The sequence below is a fragment of the Palaemon carinicauda genome, chromosome 24 (genome assembly GCF_036898095.1).
Source record: "Palaemon carinicauda isolate YSFRI2023 chromosome 24, ASM3689809v2, whole genome shotgun sequence".
Lineage (NCBI taxonomy): Eukaryota > Metazoa > Arthropoda > Malacostraca > Decapoda > Palaemonidae > Palaemon > Palaemon carinicauda.
Window position 1 is genome coordinate 5,182,499 of NC_090748.1, and position 19,944 is coordinate 5,202,442.

The window sequence follows — 19,944 nt, forward strand, 5'->3', positions numbered from 1 at the left end:
GGCATCTTGTTTTCCAACTAGGGTTGTAGCTTGGCTAATAATAATAATAATAATAATAATAATAATCTGCAAATAGTTTAAACCACTTCATGTCTCTGTAATACTTTGACAGACCTATAGTATATATACAAAATCAGATTGAACCTAGTACACATTCCTTGTGGGTACTCTATTTAATGGTCCATGTGATGAAGGAGAGTTTCCAATTCGCACACAGTAATTTCTGTCAACCATATAATCTTTTAGTTACCCAAAGGCTTGATATTCAGTACCAATGGACCGTAAATCAGTGCGTAGTAGTTCATAGCAACTGTATCAAAAGCAGCACTAAGATCGAGTAATATCAAGATACCACATTTGTTCTCATCTATTATTTCCAGCTTATAATTTACAACAGAGCAAATAGTTGTCTCAGTAGAATATAATTGTCTGTATGCTGACTGTCTGTCTTTTTAAGCGACTAACTAGCTGTTCGAGAATGACATCTTCTAGCCCTTTGAAATGGATAGATTCGAAGCGTTTCTGTATGAGTTTATTACCTGAAAATCGACAGCATTTTTCAGAACCGGTGTAACTATGGTCACTTTCTCAGATTTAAGAAACTCCCACTCACCTATGCCAGTATTTACTACTTTTGTCGAGACCATTAGATCAGTCTAATTTTGCCAGTTATAATACGACTCAGTTCCATAGTGGAGTGTTTAATTTTCAATCTATCATAAAATCGAAACATGCATAAAGCTAATGGAAAATCTGCCATGACCCAAGACTATTAATACATTGAAGTGAACAATGTTGTTACACTAGTGAATGTATGACAGTAATGAGACAGGATCATATGCCTGGAGGCTCCCATCTAGCGCTTTCTGTAATCAAAGGTTAAGTCTCGTATAATGAACAACAGAAATGGCGATGTATTTTCACATATTTGCATAAATTTGCTTTTCGTGATGAAAGAAATAAAGAACGCAACTTTACTCTAGATATTGTCATTGTGAACGTCCCCAATAGATGAGAAAGTCCACTCAGTGAGCACCCATGGAAAGGGCCACTTACCGAGCATTTTCATCGTATCCTCTTGTTATTGTCATGTCCAATACTTTTTTGTAAACAGTTTCATAGAGTTGTTTACAGAAACACGACAAATTAAAATTAATTCCAATCTTTTGTGATAAAAGAAATCAAGAATGTAACTTTACTCTGGATATTGTCATTAACGAACGTCCCAATAGACTAGAATGGCCACTCAGTGAGCACCCATTTAAAGGGCCACCTACCGAGCACCGTCTTCCTAAACTCTTGTTATTGTCACGATTAATACTTTTGGGGTAATATTTTCATCGAGTGTCTTCACCTGACAGTTCCCTTCTATTGACCCCAGGTCAACTTTATTATCTGCGAACGAAAGGTAATAATCTTTTTCAATGTTTTGATTTACATTTGCATTGATAGGACGTAAAGTGTATTACGCCAAGTTGAACTCATTCTTGGGTATTTGATTATTAATATTGTACAAATTTAAGGTTATTAATGAGTTTGATGTATGAAATTACATAAGATTGATACATTTTCTTGGTTTAATATCTATCTTTTGCTGCTCTGTTAGCGTTTACTGTCACGTGCCACTGCTGTTATCGTGAGGCTAATGTGACTCTCGCCATACTCTTTCTGTGTTAGCTGTCAAGTTTTAAGGTGTTATTTCAGTTTCAGGGAACATTGGATCATTTTTCGTTTAACTCTGATCATCTTGAGAGGATTTATACGAAAAAAATTACTCTAGTCAATTATAAATTAATGATCATATATATTTACCAATGAATAATATCCTTACAGTTTTTATGGATTTTGTATGGGGACGGCCAAAGGCCTCTTGTATCCTTAGAAAATAGGAATTTCGTTCCCGTGTTAGTCGTTTGTTGCCATTGCTGTTGTACGACAAATCCCCTTGCCTAAGGTTACTCACGGGTATATTCCTGTATCCTTAGAAAATAGGAATTTCCTTCCCATTTGCGGAGCGTTTGTAGGGTGACGGCCAGATCCCGTAGAAAACGGGAATATTCTGATCCTTGGCCGTCGTTCTAAAAACGATTTTGGCGGGAGAAGCTAACTTAAAAAACCCACCTAACCTATGCTAAAGGCCATATCCTTACCCAGGGGGGCTTCGCCCCTCCGCCCTTACTCAACAGTTTCCTTACCTACGAGTACGGCGGGAGAAGCTAACTTAAAAAACCCACCTAACCTATGCTAAAGGCCATATCCTTACCCAGGGGGGCTTCGCCCCTCCGCCCTTACACAACAGTTTCCTTACCTACGAGTACGGCGGGAGAAGCTAACTTAAAAAACCCACCTAACCTATGCTAAAAGCCGTGTCCTTACCCAGGGGGGCTGCGCCCCCCCAGACTCCCCCTTACACAACATATTTAAGATCAGTAGACCATTTCCAAATGTTTTTATTCTATACAAGATAACAGTCGGAGAATATAGAAAAAGGCCAGACTATTTGGTGTACTGTACAATGGCTGTAAAAGGCACCATGCAATTCTTTCTTAATAATAAGCAAATTAGGACACTTGGCCATAGCGCTACAAACTACCCCCATTTGCTAGTCGTTTGTAGCCATTGCTGTCGTACGACAAATCCCCTTGCCTAAGGTTATTCATTGGTATATTGGTCCGGCAAATTAACAAAATTTTATCACTCGTTGGTTTGGTAATTGTGTAGACCTCCGCGCTCGATTTAAAAGTTTCTAAAAGTAGAAAACGAAAGAAAACAGTAAATTAGAGCTACAGTTACCTTGAAACTGTGAGATAATCCTCCTACAACCACCTAACTCTTACACAGAAAATGTAAGCATAAACCTACGACTACAATTATGGGGGACCCCAGTGGGAAGCGGGGTTTTTGGGTGGGGGTAGGAGGAGAAAAGTGACTTTTCGGGGCACTACCGAACCTAATACAACTACCTACCCTACCCTGGGGGCCATGTACCCCTACCTAGGCCTACCGGGGGGGGGGGGGCTCTGCCCCCCCTGCGACCCCCCCTTAAGGCCACAGTAATTTTCAGGGCACCACCGAACCTAAGACACCCACCTAACCTAGCCTATGGGGCCCTGTACCCCTACCTAGGCTTACCGGGGGGGCTCCGCCCCCCCTGCGACCCCCCCTTAAGGCCACATTGAGTTTCAGTTCAAACGAAACAAATTCAAATGAAAACGCCTTTTGCAAAAAAAGGAACACAAACTTCAAATTAGTCTCAATATCTAACTTTGCGTTTCCAAACCATGTACCTTTGAAACAAGACACGAAAAAATTGCACCTCCTCTTCCTTTTCCCACGAGTAACCACACTACGATCACACCGGAATGCTAATTTGTTGTAATCTATACGGCACACATTTTCACAATTAGGGCACTTTTTCTCTGCCAAAATCAAACCATGACGTTGAGCAAATGCAATTAGCAAATCAACTTTCCCTGAATAATGTACACAAAAATCCCCATAAGAAATAAAGCAATTGTCACAAGTGACACAGTTGGAACGGGATGAAGGTCCTGCTAATTGCTCCATACTTCACGGCAAAATGAGCTTTTCAGTTTGAAGGGAGATCCGAGACGTGCAAAAATATTCCTCCGCGGAACTTCACGTAAACTGTGGTAACTGGTGGAAAAATAGCAGGGATAAGTGAAGTAATAAGTGTCAGCATTGGCTAGATTTGTAAAAACCGCCATGATTGGTTTTCAAACAGTGTGACGTCAAGAAAACACCTGTTATTGGTTAGAATAGCATTGAGAACTAGTCTGCCATACGTAGTAAGGCGGTGAAACAGCTCATTTTAGCCAAGACATCACACAGTAAACAAAAACAAACACTTAGAAAAAATCCAAGTGAAACATAACTATACACACGAATATCTTCATTAAATAGAAGCTGCTCATATATTGACTATTATATAAGCGTTCTATATGATATAATAGTGAATTGTAGGTGTTTAAATTCTTCAAGATCTTCCGCGGAGCTCTCCTACACATTTACCGTTGGTTTTTGCTCGGCTGTGGCTCGCTTTGCTTGCAATGTAAACATTATTGCTCTTCTATTCTGGCATTACATGCCTATAGTAGGTGGGCGAGTATTTCTACGTTATTTTAATTATCCAATTAATCACTTTGCTCAACTAGTTTTGCTCTGCCATAGCTCGCTTCGCTAATATTATTTCACTGCTCTACTGTTCTGGCAAGCGGTACATAGATTTGCAGTGCTCGCCAGTTGCCCGACTGAGTATTTTGACGTTATTTTTATTATGTAAATCACTCGGTACGATATAATATATATTAGCATCAACATATGTAGCTGTACTTACATTATTCAAAGTCGCTGAAGTTGGAACTGACTGGTTGTATCACATTCTTCATCTTTATAATACAACTTCCTCTTGTCTTGTGGCGGACAGGTCAGAACAGGAATTGGTGAGGAAGTGGAAGGTTGAATAATTGGAGAATTACATGGTGCCAATCACATTTTGAGGAATATTATATGCAAAACTTGCTATTATACATAAGTACACGTTTTATTGCAATTTCACCATTGGAATACTGTAATAGTATTATTATTATTATTATTATTATAACCTAGGCTATACCCTAGTTGGAAAAGCAAGATGCTATAAGCCCAAGAGCTCCAACTGGAAAAAATAGCCTAGTGAGGAAAGGAAACAAGGAAATTAATAAACTACAAGAGAAGAATAAACAATAGAAATAAAATATTTTAAGCACAGTAACAACATTAAATTAGATCCTTCACATATAAACTATAAAAACTTACAAAAAACAAGAGGAAGAGAAGCAGGATAGAACAGCGTGACCAAGTGCACTGCCAAGCAAGAGAACTCTAATCCAAGACAGTGGAAGGTCATGGTACAGAGGCTATGTCACTACCCAAGACCAGAGAACAATGGTTTGATTTTGGAGTGTTCTCCTAGAAGAGCTGCTTACCACAGGTAAAGAGTCTCTTCTACCCTTACCAAGTGGAAAGTAGTCACTGAACAATTACAGTGCAGTAGTTAACCCATTGGCAGAAAAGGAATTGTTTGGTAATCTCAGTGTTGTTGAGTGTATGAGGACAGAGAAGAATATAGAAAGAATAGGCCAGACTATTTGGTGTACTGTACAATGTCTGTAAAAGGCACCATGCAATTCTTTCTTAGATATGAAGTAAACTTCCTATGTAGGGTAAAGATTATAATCGTAAAAATTTTAAGTTTTTTTTCATGCCATTAAACGAATCACTTGTGTAAAAAGGACCGTGTAGCTTGCTCACAGAGGTATGTATTGCCATCTTCACATCAGCCCTGCTAAGAACAAACAATGTTGGACCATGTTTGACACTCCCATTACTCTGTTTTGTTTTGGGAATTAATGAATTCTGATTGGCTAAAAAAAATGCTGTGTCAATTTCCCAGGTCAAGAGGGGTCCAATTGGGTAATTTCAAATTGCTGATAATGTGTCAAGCAATTAATTCAGTGGTTAGCCTCTAAATTGCTGGTTAATTGATCAAAGCATCATCTATAGCGAATTCAAGGAACTATGAGGGCGAGAAAAAGTATGTCGGGAAAGAGCTTGGCTGACATACTGCAAATTTTAAGGCAATTTTGATTTTCAAAAAATCTTTCTTTCTAGTAAGTACTTATCAGGAGGTATTTAAAACATTGCTAACAGTTTTTATTCGATACAAGTTTGCGATAGGGTTTTAAATAAGGGAGTTATGCTGCTGGGCCATCATTATGTGGACTTCATCCATATTTTTTCAGGTCCCGAAGACATTTTAACACAAGTTTCGCTCATGTTGGGATTTTGTATTCTGGGTTAAAAGGCCTAATCATCTTCATTTTTCCTTTTCATTCTTAATTTAGGGTATAGTAAAAATGCTGAAACCTGACTGGCTCCTATGTTTCAAACCAGCTACTTCTGAATAATATAAGTACAGCAATGTACTTTTATTTTTTCAATATGCAATATTTTTTGTTCTTCTGCAAGTCCTAAATAATGACAAAATACTCAGCCACGCGAGGAACATGTAGTAAATCATGTACGGTTTGCCAAAACAGAGGATAAAGTAGATAATGTTAAATTGCGATTAAAGTGACCCACAGTGTACCAGAGACCAATTGAACTATTCGATGATTAATTATATAATTGAAGTATAGCCAAAATATTCACCAAGAATCCTGATATCTCCCTGTGGAACCCCATTATTGTTGTTATTTAGAGGAGTCCTGTATCTCTAAAACTACTCAATTGCCACAAAAATGAAGGTTAAGATTCAATCAAAGCTCGCTGTATAAGATATGAAAATTACAATTTTGTATCCAAGATCCAGGATTGATTGGAAATGTAATTTTGATGTTTTAAAATCTTTATTTGTATTGGACACAGGCCAAGTATAGAATAAGGGAATTTCAATCTCATTTTATGAGGTACTGTAAATGAAAGTAAAATACTCTCTCTTAACTGTACTACTACAGTATAGTGATACTGGCATCATATCAATTGGTTCAAAAATGCTTTTTGTACAACATGTTTAACAAAGTCAAATCATAGTTGTTTTCATACTAACAAACCTTCCGTTATTTATTTGGATTATCTTTTGGCGAAGCTGGAAGGTAGCCATTAGACTTAAAGTGCGAGGTGACAACCCTGCCTAACCGCGTGAGCTGGTAGGCTGGGGTTGGCTGTGGGATACTTAGCTGCCTCTATACTGTATATACTCTCATAGTAGTGAGGTACGTCACTTTTTCTTTTAGCTCGGTAGAGATCAAATGTGTCCTCTATCTTCCTAGTCTGTCATTGGACTTTTTGATCTTTCTCTTTCCAGGTGTGCATGTTTTCTGTATGATCGCCCTCATGTGAACCTGTCCAGGGTGTGAAGGTGCCTTCATATCATCGTTGGAAACCGTCCGCACTCTTTGTGTCCTTGCAGAGGGCATCGATGCGAGGAGAGTGTAGGGAGTGGCCTGCCTCTTAATGGGAGAAATTTGGACAGTCCAGGAAGAAGAAGGCCAAACGCAATCTTTGTCTCAGGATCGACGAAAGCGCGTTCTTTTTCGTCTCGCCCCGCTCAAATCGCTTTCAAAAGCTCCTTCGCGCTCCCGCTCTTCCGAGGGACAATCGAGTAGGAGCACAGATCGATTAACTCCTTGGCAACCTCGGGGTACTGGGGAAGTTGTTGCTTCCCCAGAGGAGCAACTTCACCTCCAGCCGCTGGGAAGCCATTTTCCCTTTTCAGATCTTTGGTAGGTGTGGCTGCCCTTAGGGATTTCGGGACCTCCTTTGAAGAAGGAGCTGCTGCGTCTCCTTCAGTGCGGTGATAGGAAGGATCCTTTTCCAGAGCCTTCAACATCTCACGCTCTGGAACTGTGCAAAGTCCATCTTTAGCCCTCTTCTGGCCCTTCTTTGTGCGAACGAGGTGATCGCTTGCATTCGCCTCTCCAACAGCTTCCAGCTGACGACAATCCCTCTCGCCATCCTGTACCCCGGAACCCTTCGTTTCTCCCCACAGGAATCCGCAGGTTGCAGGTTTTGATCATCCGGGGACCAGCGCTCCTACCACCAGCAGCGCTAAAGGACGAGCATCGCCATCCCCTCATCCTTCTGGACACGCCTCCCCTGATCGCCGTTCGCGACAATTGGAAGATATGACGGATCGTAGGTTATCGCGATCCGAACGCTCTTGTTCTAGAAGGTGTTCACACTCTAGAGCTTCGCGCTCATGTGACCCCAGGTCTCAACGCTCACGTTCACGAACAGCTTGTTCACGATCAAGAACTGCGCGTTGGCGATCAAGGTCTAGAAGCTCCTCGTCTGGAGGTAGAGGTAGGCTCTCGCGCAGTCCATCAGCGCGTAGCCGCTCAACTCGACCTTCTCCCAAACGACCTCGGACTGAAACTGATCATGAGAATGACCACTTCTCAGACAGGCATTCAGCTAAAACCCCAATGACTTTCACCACCTGGGGAGTATTAGCAAAGTGCCCGCCTATGTGGCGCTTGGAAACGCGTCCCGCTTTGACACGTTCTCCAACGATTAGAGTTATTTCTATTCAGAGGCCTTCTCTACTGACTTCGTCGAATGTAGGTGCTTCTCTGAGGCAGCAGGAAGGTGTTAGACCTTCCTCATCCTGTGTGACTCCTAGTGCTCCTGTTGCAAGCACTTCTGCTCGTGAATCACTTCCATTAACACGTGAAACTCGCGATTTTGCGCATGAATCTTGTGATTTGCGAGCAAATTGACGATTTCCGCGAGCAATTCATGAGTAGATGTGTCGGAACCATGAGCAAGTGCGGTACCAACACCTTCGCCCCAGCCTTTAGCTTCTTCCACCAGACTCTGGAGGTGGACGACCCCTTGGATTTCGATGACGAGAATCTTTCAAAGGCGGCTAGTCCGAACTACCACTCTGAACAAGAGAGATGTGAGTCGGAGCACACCTTTTGGCAAGTCCTTGCTTGCATGAGGGCCATCAATAGGCCCTCTACTCCTGGTTCCACCACCCAGGAGAGGAAGAATATGGTTTTTGATGACCCAGAAGCCTTCCAGGTCCAGTGATGCTTTGCTCTGGTCTAAGGGTTTGACAACTGCCAAAAGTTAAGCTATCGTCCAGATAGCTGGAACTTCTAGTTCCTTGAGGGCAGGTTCCTCCTCTCGGTCCCTTCCACTTTCTTTTATTTTACAAAGGAAGTATAACGAAATCGAAGGGAAACCTCATTCCTCCATGACCCTTCTGTAGAGTCTCTAACAAAGTGTCTCCCGACTCAAACCCTCTCCTCTCTGAGGGCCTCCCACTCGGCAGTTGAGCTCCGGAACATTGTAGAGATTTACTCCTTGCAGGCTGCTTCGTGGCTTGATCTATGGCTAGTATCCTTGGGCTTCATGGTCCGCTCCCTCGATCTTTCGAAGGAGTTGGCTAGGAAGACTTTGTAGTCTTTCCTCTTGAGTTCCTGTTGCACCACGTTGTCAATTTGTGGTGAATACCATACTCAAGAGAAGGGATACTGTCATCGGGACATTCCATAAGCAGGTGCCGAAGGTAGAAGTCTACTGGTTGAGGAACTGCACCCTTGAAGGTTCTTCTCTCTTTGTTCCAGAAGAGATAGAGAGGGCTGCTGAGCAATAGAGGAAATCATCGAACAATTCTCGCCTCCATAGGGCCATGATATCGAGGCCCTATGGTAGTCCTTCCCAGTCATCTCAGACTCAGCTAGGACCTTCCTCTTCTCACCCATCAACTTCTAAGTCCTCCGGGCCTTCTAAGGTGTCTAAGCGGCCCTTTCCATCGAAAGGCCAGAAAGGGACCAAGTCCTTCAGAGGAAAGAAGGGAGGTAGCCGAGGGGGTCACTCCCATTAGGAATGGCATTCTTCCTCACCTATCACCTGTGGAAGGATACCTACATACCTACAACGCCGCTGGCAGAGGTGGCAGCTTCACAGGGCAAAACTCTGGATGGTCGAAGTGATTGCTCTAGGGTATCGTGTCTCGTTCATTCAATCTCTCCCTCCTCTGACTCAGGATCTAGTGCATCTAAGCTTCTATGCGAAGGGATCCGCAAAGGAGCTGGCTCTCAGGGCCGAAGTCCAAACCATGCCGCAGAAGGGGGGTCTCCCAGAGGCTGCAGACGGGTCCCCAGGCTTCTACAGTCAAATTTTTCTGGTGAAAAAGGCAATTGGAGGCTGGAGACCAATCATCGATCTCTCTCCTCTGAACAAGTTTGTGCAACAGACTCAGTTCAGAATGGAGATGGCCGACACGGTCATCCAAGCGGTTCGTCCAAGGGACTTCATGTGCACACCGGATCTGAAGGATGCATACTTCCAGATCCCAATCCATCAGTCTTCAAGGAAGTATCTAAGATTCATACATATACCAAGGCACTTCCCCCAATTTTGGGGGGTAGCTGACATCAACAAATGAAACAAAACAAAAAGGGGACCTCTACTCTCTAAGTTCCTCCAGCCTAACAAGGGATTCAACCGAGTTAAGCTGGTACTGCTAGGGTGACACAGCCCACCCTCCCACATTATCCACCACAGATGAAGCTTCATAATGCTGAAACCCCTACTGCTGCTACCTCCGTGGTCATCTAAGGCATCGGAGGCAGCAGCAGGGCCTACCGGAACTGCGTCACAATCGCTTGCCATTCATTCCTATTTCTAGCACGCTCTCTTGCTTCTCTCACATCTATCCTCCTATCACCCAGAGCTTCCTTCACTCCATCCATCCACCCAAACCTTGGCCATCCTTTTGTACTTCTCCCATCAACTCTTGCATTCATCACCTTCTTTAGCAGACAGCCATTTTCCATTCTCTCAACATGGCCAAACCACCTCAACACATTCATATCCACTCTAGCTGCTAACTCATTTCTTACACCCGTTCTCACTCTCACCACTTCGTTCCTAACCCTATCTACTCGAGATACACCAGCCATACTCCTTCGACACTTCATCTCAAACACATTCAATTTCTGCCTCTCCGTCACTTTCATTCCCCACAACTCTGATCCATACATCACAGTTGGTACAATCACTTTCTCATATAGAACTCTCTTTACATTCATGCCCAACCCTCTATTTTTTACTACTGTACTCCCTTAACTGCCCCCAACATTTTGCAACCTTCATTCACTCTCTGCCGTACATCTGCTTCCACTCCACCATTTGCTGCAACAACAGACCCCAAGTACTTAAACTGATCCACCTCCTCAAGTAACTCCATTCAACATGACATTCAACCTTGCACCACCTTCCCTTCTCGTACATCTCATAACCTTACTCTTACGTAACCACATTAACTCTCAACTTCCTTCTCTCACACACACTTCCAAATTCTGTCACTAATCGGCCAAGCTTCTCTTCTGTGTCTGCAACCAGTACAGTATCATCCGCTAACAACAACTGATGTACCTCCCATTCATGGTCATTCTCGTCTACCAGTTTTAAACCTCGTCCAAGCACTCGAGCATTCACCTCTCTCACCACTCCATCAACATACAAGTTAAACAACTACGGTGACATCACACATCCCTGTCTCAGCCCCACTCTCACCGGAAACCAATCACTCACTTCATTTCCTATCCTAACACATGCTTTACTACCTTTGTAGAAACTTTTCACTGCTTGCAACAACCTTCCACCAACTCCATATAACCTCATCACATTCCACATTGCTTCCCTATCAACTCTATCATACGCTTTCTCCTGATCCATAAATGCAACATACACCTCCTTACCTTTTGCTAAATATTTCTCGCATATCTGCCTTACTGTAAAAATCTGATTGTTCCGTAACCGAAATACAAACCACGCTATTTACAGAGGGTTACCTTTTAGCGCAGCTGAAATGGCGAGCCATTAGAATTTAACGAGGGTGTATTACCCCCGCGCTAGTTAGCGGGGGGGTAGGGGAGTGGTAGCTAGCTACCCCTCCCCCCCTCACACACAGATGAATGCTCACTTTCACTTTTGGCTCGGACTGTGACAGACGTCTCTGTCTTGGTCCTCTCTTGGCAGCCATTGTTTGTTTTGTCTTTACTTGATCGCTTACTTTTCATTTACTCAATATATATGTAAACATGTTTTCATGTTTGTATATATATTTGAGTATAGAAATAAGTAAGTTTCCTTTTCAGAGTTGTGTGTGTAGTGTACGATATCTACGTGGAGTCCTCGGCAGTTAGGCCACCACGGCGTAATTTTATGGGTGTCGATCGAGTTTGACTTATGTCTTTCTCTCTCTCTCTCTTGAGGTTGTTCACCCTTTTACTACGTGTTACTACGCCCTTGTAGCTTCCTTTCCGTGTGGGGGGTTGCTACGCCGTACGTTTGTCTCAATTAGTTATGAATCTAATTGTAGTTGTTTTTTGTTTTTCAGCTTGTAGAACGATTCCTTTCAGGGTTTTCGTTCTTTCTTTAGTGTTCATTCATTTTTAAATTACATAATTAAATAGTTACAAAATTATAATTGTTATAATTCTGTTTTGGTTACAGCTCTCCTTCCGTGAGTGTAAGTGGTTGTGAGGGCACGTGCCTGTTGTGTAATTCTTGTTTCCTTTCCCTCGGGATTCCTCTTCGGAGCCTTCCCGGGGGAATGAATGTGTACTAATATTATTTGTTTTATTTTTTTACTGTTACCGATCTAGTTCGTTTCTGTAATATGGCAACGGTGTGAGCTGTCTTGTTGAGTCCTGGGGATTCGGCTGTTGCTGCCTCCCCCCTTGTATTTTCGTCAGGGGCGTGTCTCCTTCTACTGGAAGTACTCCCGTGACGTCGGACAGCTCTTCAGTTCATTTTAGAACTCTCAGGAGGCTTGCCTCCTTGGGCGGGTAACTTTCCTTCCGAGGGAAGTTTTTCCTGTCCAGGCTTGAGTTTTTCCCCTTTTGGGGGGTTCTTCTCTTGCCTTTTTTTCGTGCGACTATGCTCTTGGGGCTGAGCGGTCACACCTGCAGTTTCGCTCAAGGGGCTGGGCAACTGCAGGAGCTCCTCTTCGGAGGATTGCTCCTTTTAGGTCACTGGCTGACCAGTCTCTTCTACGAAGTGTTTCTCTTTCGTTCGCGAGAGAGTACACTCATAGAGACTCCTCTTCGGAGGTTTCTTCTGTTGCTGTTGGCCTCCCTCGCCGTAAGGCCCACCGTCCGCCTCGTCGTAAGGGCCTCTCATCTCCCTATAGGGTGCTTGAGGCGCCTTTTTGAATCTCCGTTTGCAGCCTACAACTCCTTTTTCTCGATCTTCCGCCTTGGTGCAGATGGACAGCAGTCTGATCTCGTCTTCCGACGGGCAACGGTCTTCCCGACGGACAACGGTCTTCCCGACGGACAGCGGTCTTCCGACGGACAGCGGTCTTCCGACGGACATCAGTCTCCCGGCGGACAACGATCCCTTCGGGGCAAAGGGTTGCCTCCCACGGGGGTTCTTCCCTTGCGTGTCAGGGTTTCCCTGCGTGCCCTTCTGCTGTGTTCTCTCCTGCTCCTGCTCAGTGTTAGCGCACAGGCGCTCTTCTGCTCGTCAGCGCTCTCCTGTTTGTCAGCGCTTTCATGATGATCATCCCTGCTGTTCCTGTTGGTTCCTGTTACGCGCCCTGTGCGCCCACGTTCGCCCTCGCGATCTAGAACTTCGGTTCAGGTCGGGGTCAAGGACTCTTCTTCTATACGCAGGCTTCCATGCATAGCCTTCTGCTCGTCAGCGATCATCAGCTCGCCAGCGATCACCTGTCTCTCGGCGATCTCCGGATCGCCCGCGTGTGTTACAGCCGGCACGCCAACGTTCTCCAACACTTCTGAAGGAACATGGTTCGCCAGCTACTAGCTCACCTGCGCATGCTGATCGCCATCGCGCGACCCTCAAATGCGGATGCTGATCGCCATCGCGCGACCCTCAACTGCGGATGCTGATCGCCATCGCGCGACCCTCAACTGCGGATGCTGATCGCCATCGCGCGACCCTCAACTGCGGATGCTGATCGCCATCGCGCGACCCTCAACTGCGGATGCTGATCGCCATCGCGCGACCCTCAACTGCGGATGCTGATCGCCATCGCGCGACCCTCAACTGCGGATGCTGATCGCCATCGCGCGACCCTCAACTGCGGATGCTGATCGCCATCGCGCGACCCTCAACTGCGGATGCTGATCGCCATCGCGCGACCCTCAACTGCGGATGCTGATCGCCATCGCGCGACCCTCAACTGCGGATGCTGATCGCCATCGCGCGACCGCACACCTGCGCATGCTGATCGCCATCGCGCGACCGCACACCTGCGCATGCTGATCGCCATCGCGCGACCGCACACCTGCGCATGCTGATCGCCATCGCGCGACCGCACACCTGCGCATGCTGATCGCCATCGCGCGACCGCACACCTGCGCATGCTGATCGCCATCGCGCGACCCTGCGCATGCTGATCGCCATCGCGCGACCCTGCGCATGCTGATCGCCATCGCGCGACCCTGCGCATGCTGATCGCCATCGCGCGACCCTGCGCATGCTGATCGCCATCGCGCGACCCTGCGCATGCTGATCGCCATCGCGCGACCCTGCGCATGCTGATCGCCATCGCGCGACCCTGCGCATGCTGATCGCCATCGCGCGACCCTGCGCATGCTGATCGCCATCGCGCGACCCTGCGCATGCTGATCGCCATCGCGCGACCCTGCGCATGCTGATCGCCATCGCGCGACCCTGCGCATGCTGATCGCCATCGCGCGACCCTGCGCATGCTGATCGCCATCGCGCGACCCTGCGCATGCTGATCGCCATCGCGCGACCCTGCGCATGCTGATCGCCATCGCGCGACCCTGCGCATGCTGATCGCCATCGCGCGACCCTGCGCATGCTGATCGCCATCGCGCGACCCTGCGCATGCTGATCGCCATCGCGCGACCCTGCGCATGCTGATCGCCATCGCGCTATCGTCTACCCTGCGCATGCTGATCGCCATCGCGCGATCGCCCACCTGCAGAGGCTGCTCGCCATCGCGCGACCACCCACCTGCGCATGCTGATCGCCATCGCGCGACCCTGCGCATGCTGATCGCCATCGCGCGACCCTGCGCATGCTGATCGCCATCGCGCGACCCTGCGCATGCTGATCGCCATCGCGCGACCCTGCGCATGCTGATCGCCATCGCGCGACCCTGCGCATGCTGATCGCCATCGCGCGACCCTGCGCATGCTGATCGCCATCGCGCGACCCTGCGCATGCTGATCGCCATCGCGCGACCCTGCGCATGCTGATCGCCATCGCGCGACCCTGCGCATGCTGATCGCCATCGCGCGACCCTGCGCATGCTGATCGCCATCGCGCGACCCTGCGCATGCTGATCGCCATCGCGCGACCCTGCGCATGCTGATCGCCATCGCGCGACCCTGCGCATGCTGATCGCCATCGCGCGACCCTGCGCATGCTGATCGCCATCGCGCGACCCTGCGCATGCTGATCGCCATCGCGCGACCCTGCGCATGCTGATCGCCATCGCGCGACCCTGCGCATGCTGATCGCCATCGCGCGACCCTGCGCATGCTGATCGCCATCGCGCGACCCTGCGCATGCTGATCGCCATCGCGCGACCCTGCGCATGCTGATCGCCATCGCGCGACCCTGCGCATGCTGATCGCCATCGCGCGACCCTGCGCATGCTGATCGCCATCGCGCGACCCTGCGCATGCTGATCGCCATCGCGCGACCCTGCGCATGCTGATCGCCATCGCGCGACCCTGCGCATGCTGATCGCCATCGCGCGACCCTGCGCATGCTGATCGCCATCGCGCGACCCTGCGCATGCTGATCGCCATCGCGCGACCCTGCGCATGCTGATCGCCATCGCGCGACCCTGCGCATGCTGATCGCCATCGCGCGACCCTGCGCATGCTGATCGCCATCGCGCGACCCTGCGCATGCTGATCGCCATCGCGCGACCCTGCGCATGCTGATCGCCATCGCGCGACCCTGCGCATGCTGATCGCCATCGCGCGACCCTGCGCATGCTGATCGCCATCGCGCGACCCTGCGCATGCTGATCGCCATCGCGCGACCCTGCGCATGCTGATCGCCATCGCGCGACCCTGCGCATGCTGATCGCCATCGCGCGACCCTGCGCATGCTGATCGCCATCGCGCGACCCTGCGCATGCTGATCGCCATCGCGCGACCCTGCGCATGCTGATCGCCATCGCGCGACCCTGCGCATGCTGATCGCCATCGCGCGACCCTGCGCATGCTGATCGCCATCGCGCGACCCTGCGCATGCTGATCGCCATCGCGCGACCCTGCGCATGCTGATCGCCATCGCGCGACCCTGCGCATGCTGATCGCCATCGCGCGATCGCCCTCCTGCCCATGCTGCTCGCGATCGCTCACCTTCCCATGCTGCTCGCCAACGCACGATCGCTCACCTGCGCATGCTGCTCGACCATCGCGTCGGCATAACACAACGCGCCATTGCCAACCTGCGCGTTAGCGCTCACCAGCTCACCACCGATCGCTTGTTGATCCATATCGCCAGCGGTCTTCCTCGCCCACGCGGCAGCGTGTTTCCTCGCCATCGCGCTAACGCTTGCGTTCGCCGCCTCGGACTCTTGCTCATCCACCTGCCCACCCTCACGACCGCTCGCCCGCGCGACCATTCGCCTGCGCGCCCACACGCCCACGTGCCTGCACGTCTACGCTCATGCGCGTCCGCGCCCATGCTCTCCAATGTTCGGCCACGCGCGAACCAACGGTTTTCCAACGCGCGGACGGATGGTGTTCCGTCGCGCGAACCTACAGTGTTTCTTCGCACAAACGTCGGCTTATTTCTTGCAGTATCCATTGCTCGTCTATGGGTTATCGCTCGCCGACCACCAGCTCTCGCCCTTCCTACCACGCTCGCCCTCCTTCTGCGCTCCTTCGCTCACCTTCGTTTGCGTTACCGCGCATGGGCGCTTCCACGTTCGCCCACGCGAAAATCTCTGAATTACCGTCGCACGAGCTCCAGGGCGATTGCGACCACGATTCCCAATGGGGTTTCCGCAGCATGGCCAGCCTGGCGAGTTCTTCTGGAGCGTATTTCCAGAACACGGCCTCACCCCGTAAACGCAGAGCATGGCACTTGCAAGAATAGGAGAAACTTAAGGGAGATCTGAGCAACACTCCTCTTTCCTGAACCTGGGTTAGCCCTTCCCTGTCATTCCCTGGAAGGATTTTTGGATAACGTTGGCGCTATTCTAATTTTTATATGCCCCCGCGGCCACATACACGAGGAAAAGACATGTCAGTTCAAGGCTCATGCTTTGGTCTCGCAACAGCTCCGCAGGTATTCACCGGAGTGTTTGCCCTAGTGTCATGTTGGGCTCACAGGAACCGGATCAGTCTTCTCAGATATCTGGATGACTGGCTGATCTTAGCTGACTCTGAGACAACCCTTCTTCGTCACGGAGACATGTTTCTCGGGTTTTATCAGGAACTGGGGATCCTGTTAAATCACAAGAAGTCTTACTGCAACCTCCACAAAGGCTGGTGTACCTCGGTATGATATAAACACCGTTCAAGAGAAAGTCCTACTCATCAGACAAAAGAGTACACAGAAAAGAAGTCCTTCCGGCCTCTTGTTGGTTGAGTCTGTTAGACCATCTAACCTCTCTTATCCGCCTAGATTCAAACAGCCGCCTCAGGATAAGATCCCTACAATGGCAGCCTGAAGTCCGGGTGGAACCAATACTCCGATCCACCGAACACACTAGTTCCTAAAACTCAGGATCAGGTGACGGATTTGAATTGGTGGATGGCACCTTCTCACTCAGAGGATTTTCACAACCAGTGGCAAAACAGATGTCTGGATATCTCAGGAGGTCTTTGGCCTCAATACACCAAAGTAGGCTATCCTCTATGTTTGACGTCGTGGAAGGAGTCTCTACTTGGAGCCACTATACGCCTGATTGCCAAGTTTTTTCTTTATCTCCAGGAGGAAAAACTGCTCGGTGTTAATGGTGAAGGGGTATCTCTCTGCCTTGAGCCAGTTCTTTAGGCTGAAAAGAGTCTATTTCCTCTTTGGCAGAACTTTCAGTGCTCATACAGAGTTTTAAGTACAGTAATCTTTCCCCCAGTCAGAAGCTAGATCTCCTCCGTGGAACATGATAGATGTTCTCCATTCCCGGAGCCACTTAATCTGGCTTTAGACCACAATCTGAGCATGAAAACAGGCTTTTTGCTTGCTTTGGCCTATTCTAATAGGGTCTGCGAGCTGCATGGCGTCTCCTATGACATCGCCCATTCAAGCGGATGGAGGCAGTTTTTGTTCAGCTTCATCCCTGATTTTGTTGCTACATTCTAAATTTTTATGGTCACTTCCTTCCAGGTTTTGAGTGAGTGGTAACTGATACTAATTGGCTGCTTTTGTGTCTTGTGAGTGGGCTAAAGTGCTACAATATCTCAAGCCTACACGTGGAACTCGTCCCCGAGCATAACATCTGTTTGTTAATACTACTGTGAGGGTCAAGAGGAAGGTGTCAAAGAGCACAATCTCAATTGGGCTGTCAATACTTCTCTTCCTCCCTGAGGGAGGGCACAATCCAAAGCTCATGATGTCGGGCATCAGTACGTCCCTAGATACATTCACTATAGGGCCTGTTATAGCTGCTCAGCAAGTGGTATTAGCAGTTGATCAAGAACAGATGTTTTGGTTTTAGTTTGGGATGAATATAAAGAATGACTGGCCTTTTATTTTCTTCTTCCCCTCTCTTGGGGCAAGGCATCCAAGACCCTGTCAGCTGGACTTTATATGACTTCAGGTAACCCTCATGTAGCTTGGAAGGAGAATCTCCCTCTATGAGCAGTTCTAGTAAAATATTGAGAGGTCTCTCTCTTGAATAGTGTTCACTAACTGAATCACTTAATTTACGCTTTGGTGGATACGTGGTCGTCTTTTGATACACTTATGTTCAATTTTGATGAGGAGCCTATCTAGAGACAACTGCTTTTGTCTTTTCTTTTAAATTGCATGAAAATAGGGTAAACATGACATGTACACGGCGTGAACACTATGTATGCGGTGTATGGGCACCATGGGACTGATTTCGTGCTATTCTTGTAAGTAGTTGTCCACAAAAAAGCCTCATACAGAGGAAAATTTTTGCTTGGAGATTGATACAATGCTTGTAAATTGATTTATATTTTTATTTGTTCCGTAATTGGAATACAAACCACGCTATTTATTAGGGTATTACTTTCGGCGTAGCTGAAACGACGAGCCATTAAAGTTTAGCGAGGGTTAACTACCCGCACCGCTAGTTAGTGGGGGGTAGGGGGGGTAGCTTGCTACCACTCCCACTCACACACCTGTGATTTAGCTCACTTTACTTTTGGCACGGATGGTAAACGGACGTTGCCGCTCTTCATCCTTCGCCTTTATTGGACTGCCATTAATCCGTTTCTGCTTTTTCTTTGTTCCAGTGTGTTTGTGTGTTGACTTCTGCAAACATGCTGACCTGCCCTGGACTCACTGGCCGGCTCTGCGGAACTTTTATGTCGGCAGTGGAGATCGACCCCCACACCCTTTGTCCCGCCTGCAGAGGTCAACGGTGTGATTGTAACAATAAGTGTAGTGAGTGTAGGGCGTGGTCTGCCTCCGAGTGGGAGAAATTTGGGCGACGGCGGGAGTAGTAGTCTAAGCGGGATATTTCTCCTCCGAAGGGGTAAAACCCAAGGCCTCTTCTTCCGTCTCCCGACCCTCCTCCGAACGAGTCTCTTCCGAGAGACTATCGAGTAGTAGCGTAGACCAATTTGATATCGGCCAACCCTGGTCCTCGAGAGATGGTGTTGCTTCCCCTAGCGAATAGGTCCCACATCTCCCCCCGGGTGAGGCATTGTCAATAACTTCCCTTTGTTCCGTAACCGAAATACAAACCACGCTATTTACATGGGGGAATTACTTTCGGCGTAGCTGAATGACAAGCCATTAGATTTTTAACGAGGGTTAACTACCCTCTCGCTAGTTAGCGAGGGGGTAGGGGAGGGGTAGCTAGCTACCCCTCCCCCCTCACACACCGGTGAACTGATTCACTTCACTTTTGGCTCGGGTGATGATCAGACCTGTCTGTCTCACCCTCGCATTTTTGACAGCCTTAATTTTTTTGCTTTTTCTTACAGCTCGTGTGTTTGGAAGTTGGCCTCTCTCTATCATGTAGAAGTGCCCTGGTCTACAAGACCGCCCTTGTGGGACGTTCATGTCGGCGGTCGAGACGGACCCTCACACCTTGTGTCCGTACTGCAGAGGTCAACGGTGTGATAGGGATAAAACTTGTAGTGAGTGTAGGGAGTGGTCTACCTCCTAGTGGGAGAGGTTTTCCCGGCGACGTAAGAAGAAGTCTAAGCGTGACCTTTCTCCTTCAAGGGCTTCCTTGAAGAAGGAAGGTTCCAAAGACTCTTC

At 48.0% G+C, this 19,944-nt stretch overlaps 1 protein-coding gene across 5 annotated transcripts in view; it reads left to right on the forward strand.

Annotated features, from left to right (window-relative positions):
- The window catches only part of gig (tuberin), a 143,836-nt gene that overhangs the window by 15,476 nt on the left and 108,416 nt on the right, over positions 1-19,944 (forward strand). The window contains exon 1 of one of the 5 annotated variants that reach the window (XM_068348008.1): positions 1,112-1,408. The exons of 2 other annotated variants lie outside the window; for them this stretch is intronic. The gene's annotated coding sequence lies outside the window, so the exon portion shown is untranslated. Of the gene's footprint in view, positions 1-1,111; positions 1,409-19,944 lie in introns of those variants that run through there. 2 more of the 5 variants (XM_068348004.1, XM_068348009.1) reach the window with 2 other exon arrangements.